Here is a 26,286-nt window from a genome sequence, read left to right on the forward strand (position 1 = left end):
AATACACAAACCCTATTTTTGGTATCCACATACCCCATCAGGTTAGAATATGACAACTGCATCCTGTTCGGGATATTTCGTGATTGATTAATGAAGGTTTGGTCCCTTCGAGGAGTTATTTTAAAGGAAGTCTCACAGAAATATCTTCCTGAGTTACTCCTCTTCGACTTAAATGTCACAGTGAGGGACAAAATGAATAAAGACCCGAGGTACTATTTTTTTGCTGGTACTTATGTTTTTTTTCCCCCTAAAAACAAGAATAGCAGTTTACTATGTACTAAGAAAAAAATAAGACCTACTGGATATAATTTGTAGATTCTTAGCATAATTCTTGATATAAAATTTCTTGGTTTTACAGATAAATTAATAGCATTTTGAGATGACCTATGGAAAAATTAAGAAGTAATGACATAACCAAATCCTACCTTACCTATGCGTGTGTGGGGAGTGTATGCCTGGTGGGGTGTGGTTTAGAAACGACCACCTCTGAGCTGCTTTATCTTGGTCTTGCAGGGTAACCCACCATGTTGGCTGACTTGTGAACCTTCATCTAGGACTCCTACATTTTAGATATGGCCCGTCTGGACCCCAGCAATTCTTCAGTGTACATACAACTGTTGCCCATTAATGACTTCTTTACCACGATGTCCCTGTACCTGACCACCCCTCTGTAACTGTAACTACAAGGAGCAACTGAACCTCTTGGTCAATTACTGTCAGAAGACCAGATCAACATCAACTTTTTCAACACCCAAATTATAGTTGGTTTGAAGACAAATGAAAATACAATTACCCCAGCCAACAGGCTAGGTCAGTTCAGGACTCAGCCTGATTCCAAAGCAAATGCTCTGTGGAGCTGTACTGAAGTGGTGGCTTTCTTTTGTTTGGTTTGTTTTCTTAGAAAAGGAGGCACAGAATTGGTAATTCATCGTTGAAATCTCTCAGGTTAAGGCTTTTCAGAACTGCTTTCTGATACAGAACTACAGGGTTCTGCTCAAGTCTTTGGGCATTTGAGCAGATCCAACGAGGCATGTGGGGAGGTTTCCATTTTGTCTGAAGGCACTTAGCACCATGTCAACCCCCAACCCACCCCCATCTGACGTCGAGATGGTTCACCATCTGGTCAGGGGACAGCTGGGCTTTTATCCTGTGCAATGAATGTGCTGACTTTTCTCCCTTTCTGCCTACCATCTAAAACATGCAGAACCCCTGAAAAAATAACCCAGTACATCTTTGCTTCAGATGATTGAAAATAATCTCAATTTTGAATATTTCCTTAGACCACTCAAAAAACTCAAATAATAACTGATATTTGAGAAGCCCAGCCAAAGGTGCATCCTAACATTAATTTCTATAGAGTTCTAAAGTGAATTCTGGAACATAGGGCCTTTGAAATGCTCTCTGAAAAAGGGGTTCCATTTTCAATAAGTTTGGGAGATCTGCATACTGTGATTCCTTTTCAGAGATTCATGAGGCACATTAGCATATTAAAAGCTCTGAGAAGTTCTATGTAAATAATCTGCTTTTAACTTTGTTCAACAGAATTTAAAAAAAACATATTTGACTGTAGAATCCTTTGTACACATTACTTATTCATCTTGAAGGGAGTCAAGATACGCCATCCCAAAATATGCCATTTTGGCATAAGCATTATTTTGAATGTTTGTTCACTCTACAAGAATTTCCCAAACTCCTACTTGTATGAGTAGTTTCTCTAGGGAACATGAAGGAAAACAGGAAATACCTATGCTGTCCTAGGAAAGCACAAAATGTCTATGAGATAACTGGGGAACAACTACAACTAGTGCCTTAAAAAGTAAGAAATGGTCAAATGCCACAGCAATGCAAACCTCCATGTAAGGAAGCTTGAACATCCCCCCGCTCCGCCCCCCGCCCCCTGCACAGAGCCAGGCTGCTTCGAGGAAGTCCAGTACTGCTTAGCGGACAGCTCCCTGACTGGCACTGGGTGGGGCTGGAGTGCCTTGAGGCCAGCGTTCCCCAGGGACTACTGGGGGAAGCAGGCAGTTTTGCAGGCTTCAGGTTTTTTACCAGTAAAGCAAGTATGTATACTAGATGACTTATCAGAACACTCACTAGTATATTCTATCCACACAACTACTGATAATAAGCAAAAATTTAAAAATGTTATTTCAAAGGCTCTTTTTTGGAAAAAGATTTTATTTATTTATTTATTTTTAGAGAGAGGGGAAGAGAAGGAGAGAAATATCAATGTGTGGTCGCCTCTCATACGCCCCGTACTGGGGACCTGGTCCGCAACCCAGGCATGTGCCCTGACTGGGAATCGAACTGGTGACCCTTTGGTTCACAGCCCATGCTCAATCTACTAAGCTACACCAGCCAAGGCTCAAAGGTTCTTTCTGATCCAAAAAGTGCACAAGGAACTGACAACAACCACTGTCTTTGATTTTCTTCTGACTACTGTTATTAGTCCTAAAGGAAGGGAGAGAAGCCATTATTTCTCTATTATGTGCCAGGCCTTGTGCTAGATGCTTGATATACAGTAAAAATAGGTTATTTTAAAAGCACTTAATCTTGACATATTATTTGTATAGTGCTGTTACATATTTCTCTTATTCACCATAGAGAAAGCAGGGAATACATTTGACATAAGTTTAAGTCATACAGTAGCATATTTTGCTGGCAAACGCCTGGCTCTAGGAAACAATCACTTTTGGACTAGGAACCCTGCTTCTACAGAGGAATGCAATCAACAGGCACAGCACTTGCTAGCAGCCTGGCTCTAGTTGTGTGCAATGGAAGATGGCGTTAGCAGGCTGCTTGGACCAGTGTTCCCCAACATATCCCTGCATCCCAACAGGCCATCAGTCATCAGTGCTCACTATGATGGATGGTGACCCTGGGTGAAGATGCTTCCTGAGCCTGTGGGGGAGAGAATAATCTGAAAGAGGTCCCTTGGATTTCTTAAATATCAGATATGCTTCCTCTTTCCATTTTCTTGTCTCAGATGGTAATTGATGGAGAAATGGCAGGATAAGAAAATGTACACTTATTAAATAAGGAAAGGTGCTTTTCCAACCATTCAAGTTTACATAGGACCAGTTGAACATAATATGATTAAATAACTATGAAGACCATTACTGGTCACAGCTCAATTAAAAAAGGGAAAATACAACTGCATTGTTTGGGTGCATGGTTCATCATAGTAACAGGTGATACGTGGGATCAGAGTAGTAAGTAGCTTATGCTAGAATAATCTTGTGGTAATATAGAAAGAAATGTTATTATTTACAGAAAAATCTAGGTACAATGAAATGCTGGACTTGCTCAGCAAAGTTTAGGTTTTATTTATGTACACCTAGTTATAACTGCCTTTATTACTAATCTTACGAGAAACATAACCTCGTACTTGCAAATCTAAAATATTCTACTACCTAATCTATTTCTTCCCAAAGAAATATTTTACAATACAATATTTAAAAATTGAGGTTTCTTCATGATATACCAATCAAGTCAGAAAAGATTTAATGGAGTCAACATGAATATATGATTAATTTTTCAACTAACTTCCCTAGACTCTACTGTGAAAATAAATTTATCAGTCACTTATAATCCTATTTTGCAAACTTTTAAAAATCCATTTTCTTTGGATGGCTTTTTTATTGATTTGTATGAGCTCTTTATACATGAAAAAAAAAACACCCTTTTGTCATTAGTGTTTTAAATGTTTTCCAGTATGTCAATGATATTTTGATACTGCATATTGCCATACAGAAAGAAGTTGTTTAAAAAATTTATGTAGTCAAGTGTATTTTATACAAAACTGAGATCACATAACAACCGTAAAGTGCACTGCAGTGCTTTCTGTTTCATATGTCAGGTACATTTTCCCATGTGATCAGATAACCTCTCATAATGCGATTCTGAACGGCCTCACAGTACTCAGACAGATACATGTAATTCAGTTAACCAGCCCCCTACTGTGGGGTATCTGCAGTGTTTTCTGTTTTCTATTAGTACCATTGTATATAAATTCCTGCCCACAAATGATTTATGGTAAAGTTCTAGAAACAGAATCACTGTCGTGACCCATTTATGTTTTCAACCGCCACATTAATTAAAATACACACTTTCAAAGTCTACCATGTGAATAAAGAGAATAAACTCAATTGACAGGATAATGTGTTGCTGCTATGATTAACCTGCTTTGATTACTGTTATCCAAGTTTTCAAAACTCACTAGCTCTTTGAGTATTTTGTGAATTTTCTCTTCATTCCTCTTTTGTCCTTTACACATTCATAATTTTACATAATGGTTTGTAAGGGCTCTTCGTACATGAAATAAGCTAACTTTTTATGACATTTATAAAGATTTCTTAGCATTTTGCCTTTTACTATCTCCTGGCCATGATCATTTGATTCAGGTCAGTAAAACATGAGAAGAGTTTTGCTACGTGTTTCTGAGGAAGAAAATGTTCTTACTTTGCTGAGAGAATGTCCAAGTGCTTCTGGAAGTGACTCCTTGAACAAGGAGGAACACCTGTGGCTGCTGAAATCTTTAGCAGGCACCGTGCAGCCACAAGGGGGAGCCACACTAAGAACAAAGATGACCCAAAAGAAGGACTACCAGGCGTCCCGCTTTAAGAAAAGAAAACCCTTCTGCATTCCATGCCAGTTGGAATTGCATTTTCTTTCTTTATTTCTTCCCTTTTTTAAAAAAGCAAATTAAAACACTGTGATATAATGGTATTGTCTGAGAAACAGAAGTGTTAAATGTTTATGCTGGAACATCTATCAATCTTCGTCCCTATGAATTCTTCTTTTGTTGCTATTCTTAGAAAGGCTTCCCTACTTTAAAATCAAGTATGAGCCTGTAGAATGAATTTTTTTTTGGTTAAAATGTAAGCCCTCTGGTGGGGGTGGGGGCCTTCAATCACGAGTAGGAGAAAGCCTTTATTTTACAATCACTTTATGAATGGCAGGAGATTTGTGTTTATTTCAGTAGATTATCCATAATTTAAAGATGTGTGAAATGACCACTAAAATCTCTGAGTTTTTTGAACTACCAATGACTTGTCAGATCCAGCCAATGAGTAAGACAAGAGAAATGTTCTGTGGCTCAAACTCACATGAGTGGGCTGACTCTAAGCCAGTTCGTATCTGGTCAAGGCCTGAAGAGTTAACATGGGAAACCTGTATGAGGGTGTCGTCCCTTCTGAGACAGTGGTGTAGAAAGCCACTGGGAAGTACTCAGGGAAGAACACACGATTACTTGATTGCAAAAGCATAGCTACAATAATAACAGTATATACTATAGGTTTTAATATACCAGTCATAATAAATCAACAGTTTTAGGCAAAGTCAGAGCAAACATATCTTGAATTCAGAAAATAAGTCAGACTGCTTTTCAAACAAATATTTCAAATGAGATATTAGATTGCCTAAACAGATTTTTTAAAAAAGATTTTATCTTTAGAGAGAAGGGAAGGGAGGGAGGAGGAGAGGGAGAGAAACATCAATGTGCGAACACTGATCGGCTGCCTCTTGCACATGCCCAGCTGGGGACCTGGCCCGCAACCCAGGCACATGCCCCAACCAGGAATCAAGCCAGTGACTTTTCGGTTTGCAGGTCAGCACTCAATCCACTGAGCCACACCAGCCAGGGTTAAACAGCTCTTTCTGTATGTGAAACTTGGAAATATTTTAGGATCATCAAAATCTACCCTTCTTTTTGGACCTTTTCATTCATGCCAACCGGCTTGTGATCTATATTTCATGGAACTCTTCTATAGCCAGCTGCCTTCCAGGTGTCCTTCTAGAAAACCAAAACCCAGATTCCAGCTGAATACCTGTAGACACAAACCCTGCTGCACGGAGCCTTGAAGAAACGTTTGTGCACTAGCGACAAAAAGTGACAGAAGCACAGACACTGTAGTGATAATGCTTAAAGTGCCCAACCAGTGTCCAAGCCCTTTCTTGTGACAGCCTCTTTACATATGTGTGTGTTTCCCCCCATGAATCTTCTCTGCCTGATGTTGCCCGGGAGTCAGAGCCTTCTCATTCTTCAGGTCTCAGCTTAAAGCCACCTCCTCAGAGAAGTCTTCCCTGACCAGCCTATCTCAAATACATCTCCTTTGTCCTCTGAATGACTACTCTGGTTAGCCTTTCCTTTCCTTCAAAACTGTTACAAAATTTGCAATTTTTTGTTGACTTATTTTTGTCTGATTCAACTAGAATGTATGCTCCATGAGGAAAGAAACTAAGAAACTATTTCTATTATATTCATCACTGTATTTCCAAAAAGTTCCTGGCAATAAACACATTTTTAGTCCTGACTGGTGTGGCTCAGTGGACTGAGTGCTGGCCTGTGGCCTGAAAAGTTGCTGGTTCGATTTCTAGTCAGGGCACATGCCTGGGTTGCAGGCCAGGTCCCCAGTAGGAGGCGTGTGAGACAGAGCCAACTGATGTTTCTCTCACACATTTGATGTTTTTCTCCCTCCGTTCCCCTCTCTCTAAATCAGTAGAATATTTTAAAAAACACATTTTAAAAAAATGGGTACTTATTGGCTTGAATAAACTAAATATTTTTATTAAAAGTTTAGAAGACTTACTTATCTGTAAAAAAAAAGCCCCTTGGACTGTTTTATATCCAAGGAAGACTCAGTAATCTTAGGGCCTTTAAGAGCTCACTTAAAAGAAACAGCTCCTGTTACACAACTGTGAAGATGAGCCAAGCAAATTATGAAATGTTCAAGGAGAAATACATGGCAGTCACCACACGGCTCAAGTCTTAATGGAATTTCAAAACCAATGTTGATAATTCTAGAGCAGTCTAGCATGAATAAGCATTGCCTTGAAAAAATGTTGCCAATTTGCCAATGAGTGACATGCTATATGAAAATGTCTGGGTTTTAGTGAATGTTCCATTTACATTAAAATAATTTCACTAAAAATGTAAAATCTTCATCTTAAATGAGTTGGTCCTGTCATAGCTATAAAAATGTGGATATCCTAAATCAAGTTCTTACTTTCCGGTTCATTCCAGCTACAGGACTTTTCATGAGAAAATTGTCCCTTTGCATTTTCTTTTCTTTTCTTTTTTTTTTTAAATAGAAAAAGCAACACCTCGTGTCACTGCATCTATCAAGTGATCAAGGAAAATATGACATTGTACATCCTTATTCTCTCTCTTGAAGTCAGTGAGACTAAGAAAGAGCCCATCCACTCTGCTGTGTGTTACTGCTTTTTCCAGTCGGCCTGTGAAAATAACGTAATCCTCCTATTACGAGAAGGAGAAGAAAGAAGAAAAACACTAGACTGGAAAATTCTATCTAATTCAAATATACAAATAATGTATACTGGTTCTCAAGTGAACAAAAATCAGATTCCGATTAATGTATAAGAAACCTACTCTTGGTGAGATTACTTAGATGAACTAACCATTCAAACTTATAGGCCGAAGATAACATGGTAAGATACACTGAGTCATGTACTGTTGGCCCGAATCCAGCAGCTGATGGGTCTTCTCCAGGTCACCTCCTCTTGAGAGGCTATCCAGCACCTACACTGTTCTTCCAGAGGGGCAGAAAGCCCGTGCGTCTTTTTCAAACCTTCATGGAATCCACCAAATCACTATATAATGGCAAAAGGACCTAGGTAGCCTCAAAGAGTCTCGGAATTTCCATGCGTGTAGAGGTTTATTCCCTAGATAAAAACCATGGAACAAGTTTCCCAGGACCATCACATTCAGGAATGTTATTTATTGGACCAGACTAAGACCACATCAGACATAGCCCCTTGACTTAGTTATCAGATAACAACTATAGAAAATCGTCTTATTACTAAATAACTGCTTTAAATTCTGGATTTTCTTTCTCCACCAAGTAAGTACGTATATTGCTCACTCAGCTTTAAGTGGTTGTCAGCTCAGAAAACCCTAGGCTAGGTCACAGCATTATAGCAAATATTCACTCCTCCCCTCTTGACCTACACGGGACCCTACACCCCATTCATAAGATCTACTCTGGTCGACAGGATATAAAGGCCTGTGACCTGAGTAGCTAGGAACGTGCTTGTGTGGTCATTCTTGCCCTCCTAGGCTTTTGCTAGTAACATGAGAAGAACATAACCAGGGGCCCACTGATTTTGGAAAAATAAGCGGCATGTGAAGCCGACCTACACTCAACCACGGCCTGGATGGAATTAGCCAAGAATGACCAGACCCCGGATGAATGAGGAAGAAATAAACTCTGTTATATACACAGAGTTTTAGGGTGGTAGGCTAAATAATGGCCCTCTGAAAGGTAACTTACCTCTTAACCTATTAACTATCACCTCATATGGCAAAAAAGGACTTTACAGATGTGATTAGGTTAAGGATCTTAAGATGGGGAGATTATCCTGGATTCTGTGGTCAGACCCTAAATGTAGTCACATACACCCTTATAAGAGGGAGGTGGTAGATCTGAAGATAGAAGGGAAGGCACTGAGACCACAGAGATCGTGGCTGCAGCCACAAGCTGTGGAATTCTGGCAGCTTCCAGAAGCTGGGAAGGCAAGGAACGGATTCTCCTCTATAACCACCAGAGGGAGAGTGGCCCTGCGAAGGCACCTTGACTTTGGCCTGGAAAATCTAATCTGACTTCTGGCCTCCTGAACTGTGAGGTAAGAAATGGCTGGTGTTTTAAGCCACCAAGTATGTGATCATTTTCCCATAAGTGTCAGAGCTTAGATTGGAACCCAAGTACACATGGTTGACTGAAGCCAAGAACTATGTTGGCTAGGCAGTAATAAAGTCTAGAAATTATAGAGAAGTTAGTGATTCTTCAACTTTGGCAGCAGCATTAAAACTTTAAGATGTCTTTCCCAGTTGGAAAACTCTTACGCCTACTAATTACTCCATTTGTTTGGTATCGTGCAAATACCTCATTTAAATGCATATGCAAGGTTCTTAAGTATTAATACATACCCTTTCTTTCATATGTAACATAACATGATTTTTATATATCTCAAAGCATCTGGTTTTGAGTCATAATAGTTACACTATTGACAAAATGTCACCTAGTGCTCTGTGTACAGGGCATTATTCTAGAGGCCCAGGGGGACTATAAACAAGTTTCAGGGCACTGCTTCTCCCCACAACTTACAAACCAGTCTGTATAAATCATCCAGCTGAGCGGTGCTCTGCCCGGAATGCGCCCACGGTATACCTTGTGAAGGACGCGCGCCTGTGCGACACACCCCGGGGGCTGCACAGTCCCTGACGTGTTCCTCCCTCACCCACTCAAGGAAGCAGGTACACGTTTTATAGAAATAACCTTGAATTAGCTCCTACTTATAAAATAACTCATTATCTTCAATAACTTATGAATAGCAAATTACTCATACCATACCTCATCCCTGACTGAGATAGATGTGCCCATGTCCAAACCTACCATTTTTTAAAACATATATAAGAACTGGTGACCTAAAACCTTATAATAACCCAAAACTGATAGTTGCCAGCTCCTACATCCCACTGAAGTTACTGACTCAGAAGCCACATACAACTGACAGATGGGTTCTGGTGAAGGAAGGGAAGACGACTTTCTTTACACTGGTACGGCCAATGTGAAGAACGCTGAAGGCAAGGCCAGCAGTGCGTGTACAAGCCTGCAGGTGGAAAAGAAGGGTGTGCCTGGGGCTGTGGTGAAAAACACAGTGCAACTGCACAGTGGTATTATGGAAAGTGCGGCCGGTTGGAGCCAGACTCTTGAAGTGTCTGGTCTTGATATTGTAGGTGGCAGAAGAGTTTTTGAACTGAGGAACGTCATTAAAACAAAGATTGGGAGGTACAGAGGACGGTCAAGGGGGGAACCTGGGAGACCACAGGGAAGCGGTTCGGGCAGATAACCAGTTCTGCTGGCTCTCAGGGCGGACGCCCCTTTACATGCTCACGCCGTGGCCTCGGTTCTGGGGGGTGTGTGTGAGAGAGCAGGACAAAGATGGGGTGGGATGATGCATTTCAAAATGTTAATAGTAGTTACCTCTTGGTGGTGAGATGATGGGTGGTGTTTTCTTATTTTTTTTTTTTAATTTCGCAATGAACATGTATTACTTCATAGTAAAAACTGTTATCAAAAACTTTGAGATGGAGCCCTGGCTGGTGTAGCTCAGTGGATTGAGCACAGGCTGGGAACCAAAGTGTCCCAGGTTCGATTCCCAGCCAGGGTACATTCCTGGGTTGCAGGCCATAACCCCCCGCAACCGCACACTGATGTTTCTTTCTCTCTCTCTCTCTCTCTTCCCCCCTCCTTCCCTTCCCTCTCTAAAAATAAATAAATAAAATCCTTAAAAAAGATAACAGAGTTCTGTATAAAAAAAGGAGATATTTGCAAATGATTTATACAATAAAAAGTTAAGAAAAAAAAACTTAGAGATGGAAATAATGTGATTACAGTTATATGTTGTAATTCATGAAGGTACAATACACTTGTAAATAAAGTACTTTGTAAACCTGAATTTAAATGATAAATGCTTGATTATAGTTTTAGTTCCCCCAAATTATTAGTCACCAACATATTTTCTCTGAGTCTCTCGTTTCTTTGGGTGTTTGAATCCATACAAATACAATAAAACCAACTAAGGACGGCTGACTAGGAAATATCTTATTCTGAAATTAATTTTTCTTAAAAATACAGACCCTACCTGTAGTGCCAAATTTGAATACACAGTAATGTTTGGCAACATTAAATGGAAAAAAAATTAAATAAAAATAGTCCTAGATTTTTTTTTATTATGAATGAAGTCTCCCAAAACTCATTGGTCCCCTAGGAATGCAATGGTTCCTCCTCAGTACGTGTAATGGCTGTGTGTATATGCACGCATGTGCACATGTTTCACAGAATTAACTGTGTGCTTAAAGAGAAATCATACTAAACATCCTGTTTCATAATAAATATATTTCACTTAACATCTATCATGAGTATTTTTTTAAAGCTTTATTTTTTATTTTTATTTATTTATTTATTTATTTTTTTAGAGAGGGAAGGGAGGGAGAAAGAGAAAGAGAGAAACATCAATGTGTGGTTGCTGGGGGTCATGGCCTGCAACCCAGGCATGTACCCTGACTGGGAATTGAACCTGTGACACTTTGGTTCGCACCTGCGCTCAATCCACTGAGCTACGCCAGCCAGGGCTATTGTGAATATTTTTGATGTATTAAATTATTTTACATTGTCATTGTTAATGTCTGCTTAGTTTTTTATGGTATGCATGTACTATAATTTAAATAACTAATTTAAAAATATTTTCTCCATTATTTTCCACTTTCATGAGAAATGCTGAAAATTCTTACAACTTAATTTTAACATAAATTGTTAAGAAGTTCCTTCGTATACATTTCTAGAAGTATAATTGCTAGATTGGAGGTAAACCTACTTTTTAAATTCTTGGAAACAGATTGCTAAACTACTCTCCAGAAAGCTCTCACCAATTTCCTTTTATGCCAGTGGCATATGTATTATCCTCAGGAACACTGTAATTCAAGAAAACAAAATGAAACCCTGAGTATTTGATAGGTAAAAATATGGTTGTTGGCCTTTTTTCTTTTTCTGTGGACTGTTCATATTTTTACTCAGTTCTCTAGTAAGGCATTATTTCATTTCTTTGGAAGGGCCTTTTGTACATTAAAATTATCTGTATTCCATACTTGTTGAAATAAAAAAATAGAGTTTAAAACCATTAGATGTCTGCCCATTAAGAGAAACTGAACATTCACTCTCCGTATGTTTCTATATGTAATAATGATGTTTCTCAGAACATGTTAAATATTGAATAAGCTTTTTTTTTGTCCTAGCAAAACTTGATTCAAGCAGAATGTTTAAATTTGCCATGGCAAAGAATATGAGCAATTTCTTGATATATTTAGATTTCTTGGTAGTAGTTATATACATTTACTACAGTACAAAAAAGAATAAAATAAACCCTAGTACTTTAACTTTCACACTTAAACCAAGTATATTCTATTACAAACCTAATTTGGTAAACACAGTATATTCCGTCATCCAGAAGTGTTTTTAGCTTAATAAAATGTGTGGCAAAATCACATGTTAGAAAAGCCTTTTAAAAAGTTAGTTTTAAAGATTATCTTTTTTGAGTGAAATTTTGCATTAAATGTCAGTGTTGCCACTATAGTAAATGGCCATTACAATTAAATATTTCCATCGCTGCCTTTAATATTTATTGACTAATTATTTCTCGGAAGATAAGAGGGAATTCACATAGAAGTTACAAGGGCAATGCAGTCCCTAAGCAGAAGGACAGTCAGGTCCTGGGAACAGGGACGAGGGTGGGAAGGGAGGCAGTCACACTGAAGTCCCAAACAGGGGTACTTCCTGGACTTGAGTACAAATCTGGGCCCTGAGCTATCTGGCGGCTATAGCAAATGGGAAACTTAATGAGTTACATGGATTTCATTATTTAGTAAGGTTGGTAATGAAATACTGCCTGCATTCAAAAAGCTCTTTTTATTTTTAAACAATAATTTTTGCTGTGGATGACAAATTAATTGCTCAGCAGTGATTCAAAGGTATTTTGTTTGACTTGGCTGTGTGCATCTTCAGCTTTGGGCCGTACCCCCTCCTATAAGACCTTTCATTCGAGTCTGGGATAGCAATCCTCACTGAATTGTTCAGAAGTCTCTAATTTAATGCAAACATCTAGTCTCCAAATCACTTCCCCTTCACTAATTAATTCCTTATAAAGAATAATCTCTTGAGCTTTCAGTATTTAAAAAAGAAAAATGCAATGAAAATGTAGCCATAGGTTTCTTTTCCTTCCTTTTTTTCCTACCACCCCCTATAGGGGCCAGAAAGTGTTGTCATGGAGACAACAGCTGCTGGGTTATGAGTGACAGGTCTCAAGAGAGAAGTGTCTTGGAACTGGAACAACTCAAGTTAAAAAAAAAAAAGTGGTGAGGGAGAAACCAATGCAAGATGTTTTACCAAGCACAGTGGGGGAGAGCAGCTGAAAGGTGTATTTTAGCTAGCAAAGAATAAAGGCACTATTTCCCCCTTTCTTTCATCTAACATAGGAAATGCTTTCTTTCCAAAGGGGAACAGATTTGTTTTAAGCACATCTCAAGCATATGTACATATCTTGGCATAATTACATTTTAAAATTGGGATTCACACTGATGCACCAAATTGGTTGCCTTAGTAATGAGATATCACCCGGGCAACGGATTTGCTGCTCTTTCAGAACAGATCATCTGTTTCCAACTTACAGGGAAGTGGGCTGGGGAAGGGGTGGCAATGGTTTCTTATTAGCAGTATTTGAGAGGAGATAAATAGGAAACAAATTATTTTTGACATGTTGCCATTATTTTCCAAACAGGCTTTTATCTTTTTTATCCATCAGTTGGGTGGGAGGAAGGAAAGAGGAGGCAGAAAGAGAGAAGAAAAGAAAGTGAGAGAGAGGGAGAGTGGAAGAGAGAGAGAGGATGTTTTGTTGTTCCAATGTTAAATTTTTGCTGAGACATTTTTATTGTTCTAAAAAGGCCATGCATTTATTTGTCATTATATAAATCTAAATGGTGTCAGTTGCTGGCTTGTATTATAAATCAACAGAAATTTTTTCACAAAAGTCAAGTCAGTGACTTGTACACAGTCATGTTATTCATGTTAGTTTAACAGCACTCTTAGTAACATGAAGGTGAAAGGCTTCTATGTTCAATAATTGTTTACCTTGGTTTCTTCATTAAGAACATACATTCTATCTTCATTACCATGACTTAAGGATAAATATTAAAGATAACTGTACTTTCTTGCTGGAGGGTCCTGGGACCTGGTTTGTTTTTTCCTCCTCCTGGACTCTGCTTTCATCTCGGTCAACTTTCACATGCTGGTTATTAATAAACCAAGGATGCCCTAACTGCCACGTGAGTGGGTACTCTTTGGTCCTTGTTTTGTTGGACGTTTCTATGTTTGATACTAGTGATCCTTCCTTTGGGTTTGAAATCTCTACTTCCTTTGCTTCTCTGACTCATACATCCAACTGCTTGTTGCTCATCTTGACTTGAATGTCTCACGGGCTCCTTGAATAATACATCATGCCCCAAACTATTAATTTCCTCCAAACATGTTCCTGCTTCGGTGCCCTCAGTCTCCATCTCCATTAGTGACACCAGCTGTCCAGGAACTGAAGTCGGAAACTTGGGCATCATTGGTTCCTGCCTCTCCTTAGTCTCCCACCCAACTACCATGGCCTGCTAATTTTACCCCCTGAGCATTTCTCACATATCTCCCCATCTCAGTGACCACTGCTTTGATCTAGGCCCCCATTTGCTTTCCCCAGATTGTAGCAAGAGGCTCTGAATTGGACGTCTTGCCTCCAGTCTTGCTGAATTCTAACCTTCCCTTGACGCAGATCTATTTAAATATTGAAAACTGACCACATTGCTTCTCTCTCTCAAATCTTTCCACGGGATTTCCACCTCATCTGGTAGGGACATGGCGGAGTAGATAACCTGATATCCCTGCTGCTAGAGAAATGTTACAGACCCCTCTGTGTCTCACCAAACTCTCTTGGAAGCAAAGGACTTACTCAGATGTCACAGAAAGCTGGTCAAAATTTAAAATTCTGACAATTCAAATTGTTTACAAGGATGTGGAATGATAAAAACTCTCATTCATTTCAGGATAAGTGGATATAATCACTTTGGAAAATAACTGGGCAATCTTCAGTAAACTTAAAAACGTGCAGACTCTAAACCCAGCACCTGTGCCGTCTGTGGAACATTCCCTAAAGCAGCAGTTCTCAAAGCGTGGCCCAGGGAACCCTGAGCACTGCTGAGGCCCTTTCAGGGGTCCTAGAGATAAAAATTAATTTCTTAATAGTACCCACAGGTCATTTGCCTTTGTAATTCTCATGCTACCACAAGTCTACAGTGGAGTTTTCTGGAGGCTGCATCACATCTGGTGACACTGTGACTCTGGCAGCTAATGGAACATGTGCTTGTGTGTGTGTGTGTGTGCAGCATTTTTCTGTAGATTCTTGAATTTTGTAGAATTTTCAAAGGTGAGCTCTTTGGGGATCCTCAAAACTTGAGAATAGCTGCTCCACAGAGACTTGCAGATGGAGAAACATATAAGAAAATGCTCATTGTAGTACTACATGAAATGACAAAAAAACTGAAAGACTAAGTAACTATTATCAGGCAAATAAGTAATGACTTTTTAACAGTGAAAGAGCTAAAAGAAGTGAAAGTAAATAAACTAGAGCTATACTTAGGGACATCTGAAAACAGGCTGAGTGGAGAGCATGCTGAGAAAATGTAAAACGTGCTGAGTTAAAGACTCAGGCTGCAGACAGAAGACTGCAGAGCGCAGTGCGGAAGCAGAGTACGTGAGTCACGGCAAACACGTACAATCTGACAGAGGCTGACAGCCTCGACACACCGTTGTTAGCAGGGAACCAGAACACAACCAGGGCTTGTGGACCGGGTGCTTTGAGAAGACAAGTCCTAAGCTAGCTCTTTACGTGTTGTTAGATAAACAATGGAAAGGTTAGTAAATAGGTATGTGCTTGCTATAAAATTCAAGTTAAATCTAATTTTGTCATTACGTTACTCTGCTGCCATGTATGTTTGCTTCCTAATTATCCATGTGGCTATTTTCAAAGAAGGGTAGAGAACTTTCCTGTAACATTCAAAGGGCTGTTTTCGTAGTCCCACGGGCTACAGTTAGTCGATATTTGTTATGGAAAATGGCATTTGTTTGACTTTTCCTGTAGAAGGCTTTGTTCCCTGTATCCGTCATTGGAAGTTTATTTTACTGACTAACCTAAGGGACAATTAACCCACTATGACATCGATGATCTGGCTGTCATGAACTGAACCTGTGTAAATGGTTTATGAAATACAGATTAACACCTACCCTCCCTGGAATAGTATTCTCTAATAGAACGTGACTCTAACAGAGTGGTCCTCAAACCTTTCGGCATCTCTCCTTCCAGAAAGCCTTCTCTCCCCAGCGCAGAGCAGGTGCCTCTTCCCTGAGCCCCCCTGGCTGTCATTACCCACCAGAGACCACCACAAACTGCTACTCCGTCTCACTGGCTTGAGTTGAGCCACACCTCCTCCTGATTGGGTTGTCGGCTTCCTCTGGGTGGACTCCCGTCTTGCTCATTTTTATGTCCTTAGTCAGTAATGAGCGAGCGAACCTGTTTATTACTCATTTAAACACACGTAGGAGCACCCTCCTCCCGCACGGCCCTGTCACAGCATGGGAAAGGGCACTTGCTCCTGGTGTCTCCTCACGCAGTGCTGAAAAGACGTCTAGCCAATGGCCACCATCGGATCAAAGGCATATTTTTCTTAATTTCTTTCAACACTTAGTAAAGGTCAAGCAGCATATGTTTGACCATAAATGTTCCCCATGAATACAGCGACAAGTAGCAGTCGGGGCACCTCCCTTGTCACACAGCAATGCCACCGCCCCACTTCCTGTCACCCAGCTGCTGCTTTGTCAGTGGTCATCCAAACACGCCTTTCCACTTTCACCCAAACAACTGAATGTCTCTTCTCCTGATGCATGCGTTCGCAGTAACAAAGCCACTGACCACTTTTCATTTCTATACATGTGTCAAGAGCTGACTCCTATTTTCAACATTAGAGTTTCCTTTCAATTTAGTAAAAATACATTAGTTTACATACTCAATAGTAACAGACATCATCAGATGTCTACCAAGGTCATTTAATAAAGGAATTTTGCCAAATCTCATTCTTTTTTCCTCTCTGAGCATGGTGCCATCATCACCTTGGTGGCTGGTTCTATAAACTTTCCCTCAGTAAGGTGGCACTGCAGCACAGGGGAGCAGGTGTTAAGAGAGGGTGAGCAGAAGTCCGACTACTGGGTCCAAATACCATTTCTGACACCTGTGTGACCTCCAGCAAATCGCTCAGCCACTCCGTGGCTTTAGTTCTTTTTTCTATTAAATGAATATAGTAACGGACACTCATTCTTTAGGTTCTTGTACAGATTTAGTTAAGATGTGTAAAGTACCCAGAATAGTGCCTGTCACTCAGTAAAAATAAGTAGTTTTGTTTTGTTTGTTTTACTTTAAAGGCAGAAACAACTGATTTATATGGAAGTTAATTATTTTGCTTTTAGTCTGAGAAACAGAACACTCAATTGGTTTCACAAAGAAGTCAGTGAGTTTGTGTTTGAAAATGATGCGACAGCCCCCAGGTTCATGCTACCACCTGACAAAATTCCGTGTTGACACTGTATCAGGGAACAGAGGCCAAGGAATAACTAAACCAATAAAATCCAGTTTTCAGATGATGATTCTACTCACACTTTTTCTTTGGCTGGCTTATAAAATTAGTATACCCAAGTCTATATTAGCCTTTGAGATGCCTTATAATTAATAGTTATAATATTACTCTCAGTTTTAGAATTTACTGCTTTTATTATATGTTTATGCCTTAAGGAGCCACTTTTAATCCTCCTTGTGATTGGGACTATAATATAACCCAACAATAAGAACAAAAAATGAAAAGTTAATGAATGAATACAAGAGCATACAAATAATATTAACTTATTAATTAGGACAAACCAACCAGGGCAGTCCTTGTGATGCATAGCCACCTTTACACATACATTCTTTAATGGTAAAATGATATGTCATTGAAAATTGCAGTTAATATGGGGAAGCCCTAGCGCATTCCACTCTCCAAGGTGCCTCAGCTCCATAGGTGGCAGGAGCTCCACCCCTGACCATCTGTGGGATGACATTACCAAGTCAACTGGGAATAAGGAACACAAATTAAATACTAGGTAATGGTAATGCATTATTATTAATTTCATATGGTATGTAAATGAAATATTGAAGTCCTTATCTGTAGAGAGTATACTAGTACATAAGGGTGAAATGATAATATACCTGGGATTTCCTTTTTAAAACAGCAAACAGAACAAACTGAACAGAATGAACACATAGAAAAGCACACAGAACAAACACATGAAGTGAGAACTAGATAAAGAATGGCAAAATCTTGATAATTTTTGAACCTGGGAGATGAGAACACAGGGACTCATACTATTCTTGCTATTTTTATAAATATTTACAACTCTGCATAATAAAAATATTGAGAAATAGAGAAAAAGACAATATACTTTTTTTCAAGATAATACTCAAAAATGACATATCAGGCTCTCAAAATTTGATAAATTCCAGAAAATAGAAGTAATGATTATAATGAAATACAAGTAGAAATAACAAGATTAGAAAAGAAAAGAAAACATACACACAAACATGGGTTGTTTGAAATGATTTTTAAAAAATGTTTAAATGACATTTTGGAAAAGAGGCAATCTAAGCATAAAAAAATTAAATGATCATGCATCAGGTCCTACAGAAACAGCAAAAGCAATTCTCAGAACAACTTTTGCAGTCCATTACTAATAAATTTAAAAGAAAAAAAAATACACAAAGTGCCCAACTCCAGCAGCTGGTGAAAGATAATGTCCTGCTTGCTTCTGCTCTTTCTACTCCAAAAAAGAAGGAGTTACTGAAGATAAAAAGCAAAATTATAAATTAGAAATAAAAAATGGTGGAATTGATAAACACTAATGTGAGTTCTAGTAAGAGCTGGTTCTTTGAGGAAGATAGTAAACTGCATCTCAATAAAGTTGATAAAAAAAGTGTGAGAACAAATCAAACACAAAAAATGATAAGAGGGAAAGATACAGATACAAAAAAAAATGAAAAGAAACATGAGAGTACTTTGTTCAATTCTATTTAATTAAATGTGAGAACCTGGATGATTTTCTACAAAAGTATAAATTACTGAAAACAATCCCACAAAAGGTACAAAATAAAAACAGACCAATTACTATAATGAACTAGAGAAAGTTGTTGAAGAGTTATGCTCCAACAAACGCCCCCTTTCAGATGTCTTCACAAGGCAATTCAACCTGAACAGATTAACTCCAATGCTAGTGAGATTATTCCAAAATATGGAAATAGGAGAAAAAGGGTCCATGTTATTTCGCTGAGGAAAAAGGAATATTGATACTGAATTGATCTGAATTCTCTGTATTGATAGCTCAAAAGAGAAAGAACATTACAGGAGCATCTTGATATATGCTAAGAAGTAATTCAGTTTAGTTTAGTTCAACATCTATTCCTGATTTAAAAGTACTCCTAACTGGAAATAGATGGATATCTCCTTAACATGAGCAAATGTATCTATCTCAACTGGTATCATGCATAAACAGAAACCATGAGAAGCATTACTATTAAAATTAGGAACATATCACCACGCCAGGGAGTTTCACCAGGGGCTTTGCAGTAGTGCGACCCCTCCAGAGTAGGACCACCAATTTGAGGGTAATGCTCCAGAAATGCAGCTAATCCTGGCACAGGAGCAGAAGCAAGCTTTCCCAAGAGCCATCTCAGAAGGACACTGGATCTTACATGCTTCCGTTAATTTCTTCTACCAAACATTACACGTGGTGAGCCTAAAGAACACTGCTGACTTATTGCTAAAATCAGGTAGCCCTATTTTCATATAATATTCTCACAAAATCAATTTACTAGTGGAATGCAAACTGTTTCAAATTCAGCCCACATTTTGTGGGTTTTATTTCACTAGCTTGAGGTCTTTTCCCCTTTCCTCAGCTTCACATCACTTCTTGTTCACATCTTTTCCACATGTTGTCTCCACTCATTCCTTCGTTCTCCCCAGCCTGCTTTTGAGACTGCACCAAGTTTGCCAGAACCTAACAATCGAGCCATCACCATCCTCTAATCAGGAAGCCATCAGACAAACAAAAGTAAAATTCTGGGAGCCAACTCACCTTAGGAGGCCAATGGATCAGAACATTTACGGCACGAGGTTTCTATTAGTTCCTATGTAAATATCGGCAGTTTTCCATAATACAATAGAACATCGCCAACTGACTTTAAATTCAAGCTTGACTGTGGACCCGATACCTCACTGTGTTGTTATGGGTCTTTATAAGGTGTGAGTGACACTGAGGACTGGAACAAAAACCAGAAAACCCATGGCATGGTGTGGAGCAGGTCCAGGGTGAACATGATTTCAATTTCCAAAGGGCTGGCAGGTCTTGCTGCTGTGAAATTCATGAACTGTAACTATGACCTCAGAGTACCCACAAATTGCTTGGAGGAAGATGATTAGAGCCTTAAAGATATTCTTTTGAAAAAGAATGTCTTATGTTTAGTAGTCTTTGGTATATGCAGAGAAAGGGCCTGGACCTCGTATCTAGGCAGGGCACGCAGTAAAGGACAATTCCATCCCTAGAGCTAGGGTCCAAGCTGTGCAATCTGAGATGATACAAGTATGAGGGGGACCCAAAACACCCCAGAAGTATCTTCTGGAGGCCAGGCCCCCTGTAGTACAGGCTTCCCCAGCTAGGTGAGTGAGTGAGGAACCCATCTGGATCAGCGTACTAGCTGGAGGTGTTGTGAGAGGCTGTGTGAAACTTCAGTGAATTATTTCTGAAGACTCTTTCAACATGTTTGCCCATTTCATGATGGGTGATTTACAAGCACACCTGCCCACACTGCACTGAGTGTTCAGCAGTTTTGACCAAAAATAGCATGGCCTCTCCGTGCCCCACCCTCCCTATTCACTCGATCTTACCCCAAGTGACTTTTTTTATTTCCCAGATGAAAAAGAGTCCTTAAAGGGAAACATTTTACTGATGTGGAAGAGGTGAAACAAAAACCAGAAACATTAAAGGCATCAAAATTGATGAGTTCAAAAACTGTTTTGAGCAACGTCACAATAGGTGTATTGCATCAAATGAAGAGTACTTTGAAGGTGACTGAAGTTTAAACATGTAAGAATAAATACACAATTTTTTAATAAATAAATTCTGTTTTTTTATGGGTTCCCCTTATATAGGACATGGTGACTAATTAAGATTTCTGTTCATTATCAATTACAAGGTGCCATTTGAAAGAACTAATTCCCCCCAAATAAAGACCCAGTTCACAAAGGCACGTATTTGTTATATGTGTGAGTCAAGAAAGCCATTCTTCAAATCTGTCAAACTATTCCAAATTTGTTGTCAACAGCAATAAAAAAGATAAGCTTCCCCATCCTTTTCTATCTTTCTTTGAGAATTCATCTTCAGTTCACCTTATATACACTTTTGATCTTGACCTATGATTTCCTAGAATAAGAACATAAATTTAGAACTACACATGGACCAAAAAAATAAGGGAGTTTATCGAGGGGTCCTATACCCAATCCTTCTTCCATGACAACAACATATTTTAAACAAAATGAGTATAAAATATTAGAGAATCATGGCTCTAATGCATTGGTGCAGTATTTTCATTAACAGTCAGAATTGTGGACTTCTTTCAGGATTTCCCCAGGCACACAACAAAAAAGTATCCTATTTTCTGGGAATTAATGATTATGACACACAGAAGATGAATGATAAATCCAAAACCAGAAAGCTCCAGGTTGCAGGAAAAAAGCTAAAGCAACAAAATTACCCAGGACAGACTGGCCTTACAACACAGCCATCACTCCACACTTCAACTCAGCCCCATGTGCTTGCTTCTGAACTGACTTGACTGGTCTCTCAGCGCTTCCTTGCTTACATCGAAATTCTAAAACTTGAAATAGTTTCTTCAGTGCTCTCTAGACATACTGTCTCATTTGATCTTTCGTTCAAGTGTAACGTGAAGACCACACACACCAACTCAAACATAGAGGCTATGTGGGTGAGGCAACTATGTATGATGGAAGGAAGAGACAAGTGATCTTGGCTACACTGATTCCTTTCTTTTAATTATGCAAAGATTTGTAGACTACAACTGGGATTTTTATAACATGCTTTTTCAATGTCTGGGCTAAACATTTATTAGGCTTTAGGTCATTCAGAAAGGGTGTTTGTAAGAATGACAGCCAGCGCTTCAGTGAGACAAGACCTATCATGCATTAGTCGTTGGGAGTGTAAATCGGTGCAGCCGTTCTGGAAGCCATCTGATGATGCACACAGAAAGTCTTAGAAGTGCCTATCCTTCAAGTCGACAGTTTCGCATCTGTGACTTCCAGCCAAGGTGGGTTTACTGGTCTTTCGGATTGCCTCTTCTGTTACTTGTTTTCAATATGCGTGGCACTTCTCTACTGGACTCCTTTACAAATCTGAAGGAGCTACTTATATATAATATGTTTTAACTTTATGTGCTGCAATTATTTTTCCCAAGCTACCATTTGTCATTTGACTCTGTTCATGGTACACTCTTCAACATGAAATGTTTCACTTAATATAATGAAGTGTGTCTGATCTTTTTCTTTATAACTTTTGGGACTCTTCAAAACATTTATAGATCTGGGACTTATTTTTGTTCATGGTATGATATAGGAGTTCAATATTGCTTCATCCTAGGTAAATAACCAGCTGTTCTAATTTGGTTCAATAAAAAAAATTCCTGTTTTTTTTCCTTACTAAATTGAAATTCTGCCTTTGTCTACTATTAAATTCTCATATATACTTGAATATGTTTCAGTTCTTACTGTTTTATTCCATATTCAATTCCTATGCTGATATCATACTGCGTTTATTATAGTATATCATAATAGGTTTTCACATATGAGAACCTGGTTTTTAGTGTATATTCATTCATTTTCTGTGCTTTATTAAAGATTCAATGACAAGTTGGAAGAGGCAGAATCACGGATATTTATTAAACCCAGAACCTCCAAAACTGACTGTTCTTAAAGGAATGAACAGCACTATGACAAATAAAAAGTAGGGAAAGAGTTCACTGACATTGTGGGCAGAAATGTGAATTGTTAATATCCATTATGGTTACAAACATATATACCTTTTAATCAATAACTTTGCTCCCAGGAATCCAGTGCACAGAAATGAAGGCAACAGTATGGAAGGTCTATGTGTAAGGAAGTCTATCACAATGATGGGAAGACTGCGTGTGGCGCCCAGGAGAGAGTTAACGCAGTGGGCCTGAGACTGCTGTCCTGATGCCCCCTTGCAAGGCTGGTTGGCCCTTGGCTGGTGCCTGGGAACTTGACTGGTAAACAGTTTCCCACACTGATAGAAAACCTTCCCTAAATAACAGTGGTTTAATGAGCTTAAACTGCTTGTATAAACCGTGTGGTTTATGCTGAATACCTGAATTTCTTTTGGGAGTCTGGAATTTTGGTACAAGGTAGGCAGAGGTACCTCTGTGACCAGCCCCCCGCATAAAACTTTGGGCACTGAGGCTCCAGTGAGGTTCCCAGTAGGTCACACTTGGCACGTGTGTTGTCACAACCACTGCCGGAGGAACCGAGCATGTCCTGTGCAGCTCCCCTGGGAGAGGACTCTTGCAAGCCTGCTCCCGGTTTCCTCTGGGCCTTCCCGCATGTGCCTTTTCCCTTTGCTGACTCTGCTTTGCATCCTTTTCTGTAATAAAGTTTACTCATGAGTACAACTATACACTGAGTCCTGTAAGTCCTTTTAGTGAGTCAGTGAAACTGGGAGTGGTCTTGGGGACCCTTGACACAGGAGAAAAGAGAAGATGTGGGCAGAGAAGGTAAATGTGGGGAAAAGAGTAATAAAATAGTGTAGAAAAAGAGACAGGCGATTATAAAAAACATCATATGAGCTGCAACCTCACTTATAGCATAGCATACAGGCCTAGATATATGCATAGAAAGACCTCACAGAGAATGGTACCACAACGTTAATGGTGCTACCTCTGGATGCTGCGATTTTAGGTGATTTTCCATGGTTTTCCTTATACTTTTTTGTGTGATTTGAACTTGTTTTTACAACGAGCATACTTTAATTACCTAATCAGAGAAAAATACAAGCTATTTTTTAATCAAAAAAGGAAATAAAAACCAATGGTTGGAGATTCTTATTTAAAATAGCATCCTTTAAAAAAAATAATTTACTCTTTTTTTAGAGAAAGAGGAAAGGAAGGAGAAAAAGAGGGAGAGAAACATCGATTGGCTGCCTTCTGCATGTGCCTAGATCAGGGATTGAACCGGCAACCTAGGCATGTGCCCTGACTAGTAATTGAACCCATGACCTTTGGGTCTGTGGGACAATGCCCAACCATCTGAATCACACTGACCAGGGCTAAAATAGTACCTTTGATGTTGTCTCTCCTAACTTTCCATTAGATTCCTATAAAGATATAGAAAATGTGAAAACATCACTTGGAAAGTTAGGTGACTGGTGATCTATTCCCAGAAGCTGACGGAAATTTCCACTAACTTCATACCCGAGGAGCAGTCTACAGAACGCAATCAGTAGATCGCATGTGCAGCCCCCAGCATGGTCTGCCTGAGAGTTGGGAGGAAGGTCCCTGTTCCTGAACACACTGCCTCGTGGTTGAGGAATGCATGACCCGCATCCCAGAGAAACCTGGACAACGTCCCCTCCATGGCGCAGGTGGTGGTTTTTGAAGCAGTCATCCCTTTGCCTCCAGAATCTCTTTTCTAGGTAGGAATTCCAACTTCTCACCAGAAAGAAAGCAGAGGTGCTGTAGAGAGGATGAATGAGGAAGAGCACTAGCAGGTGTGAAAACCTGGAGTAACAATTTGTATGTAAGGGCTGGCCGTGGGGCTGGAAGGGAGAGGAGTGGGTCCTGTTTATGGCTAGCAGAGCTGCCAGAGGCTGAAGTCTGTGGGATGCTGACAACTGTGAAAGAACAAACTGTCCCTGTAGATTTAAGAAGAGCGTTCTACCAGTCACCAAACGATAGAGAGTGAGTTCAGGGGACAGTTTATCATCCATACTGGGACAGTGTTGAGAATGAAAGGGATACTACTAATAGCTGTAACACAAAAGAGTCACAGACCAAGGCTGTCCCAAACACACTGACAGGTATGTCTCGTATGGTATGTCATGACAGGTATGGATGACCATACTAGTTCAGGGCCAAACTCTGAGCCTGAGTCAACCTCCTGGATAGGTATAAAGAAGAAAAAGTATCAGACATGCAAAACAAGAATAAAAACATCACTGGTAAGCACTGAGCAACAGAGGCATAAAAATAATGTACTATGGCAGACAGAGCGCAGAGCTCCAAACATGCCAATTTACTAGCATAACTTGAGAAAGAAAACATAACTGAGTGAAAGCAATGAAAAAAAATAATAGAAGGAAACTGTTTTAGGATGCAATGGAATTCAGCATTTCATTCCAAGATTTTTTTCTGAATTCTAGGCAAAATAAATGAAAGAGACCAACACTTAGAAACATCTTGGCAACTGAGAAGAGAAAATGTCCATTATCTGCACACGATAGAATCATTTATCCAGAAAAACTAACAGAATTAACAAATATATCAAAGGTCTCATCTAGACACAGGTACACCCATACAAACCAACATTATTTCTCTGAATCAACAATGCCATGTACAAAATACCATAAAAAATTCCCAGCAGTAACACAAACAATAAAATATCCAGGAATTAACCATGAATTCATAAGGAATCTCTAAGTATAAAGGTCCAAGAGAGAAATGATTTATATAAGCCAATTCTATACTCTTAAGATGATTCAATATTGTAATAATGTCAATCCTTTCAAATTAATCTATGAATTCAGTACAGTCCTAACAGAAAGTATTGTGGAATTTAATGAATATAACAAATATACATTAAAATTTACACTGCAGAATAAAGGCCTATGTATAGGTTAATCAATCTTAATATAGAAGAGTAGAGAAGATGGACTTATTTTACCATCTACTAAGGCACTACAATAAAAATTGTGCGGTCTTAGTGCAGAAACAGGCAGATATAAAAACAGAACAGGGCACTCAGAAACAGAATACATATTTAATATAAAATAAAATATCAATGGGTAAGGGGCAGATTGCTTAGTAGATGGTACTAAGAAAAACGGCTCACCATACAGAAGAAAATGAAACCAGGTTTCTAACTAAAACCACATACATAGGTGGATTATAAATGGATTAAAGACCTAAATGTGAAAGGTAAAGGTAGACAGTTCATAGAAGAAAGTATAGGATAGCATCTTTGTGACCTAGAGACAGAGAAAGCTCTCTTAAACAAAATTCCAAAGCACAAAATATAAGGTGAAATACTGAAGAATTTGATTATGTCAAAATTAAGGATTCTCTTCAACAACGCATATTATAAAGCTCATTAGAATGCATACAGAATAGGAGAATCTATTTGTAATGTCTAAAGTGAATATGAGATTTATGTCTAAAGTAGTCAAAGAATTCCTGATGATCAACAAGAATATGACATCAACTCCAGCAAAAAAATAGACAAAGGATATGAACGAGCAG

At 39.1% G+C, this 26,286-nt stretch overlaps 1 protein-coding gene across 2 annotated transcripts in view; it reads right to left on the minus strand.

Moving 5' to 3' along the window:
* Positions 1–26,286, minus strand: part of MYO1D (myosin ID) — a 320,834-nt gene that overhangs the window by 154,372 nt on the left and 140,176 nt on the right. The window lies entirely within an intron of this gene.

The sequence above is a fragment of the Phyllostomus hastatus genome, unplaced genomic scaffold (genome assembly GCF_019186645.2).
Source record: "Phyllostomus hastatus isolate PE091 unplaced genomic scaffold, TTU_PhHast_1.1 phas_contig_210, whole genome shotgun sequence".
Taxonomy (NCBI): domain Eukaryota; kingdom Metazoa; phylum Chordata; class Mammalia; order Chiroptera; family Phyllostomidae; genus Phyllostomus; species Phyllostomus hastatus.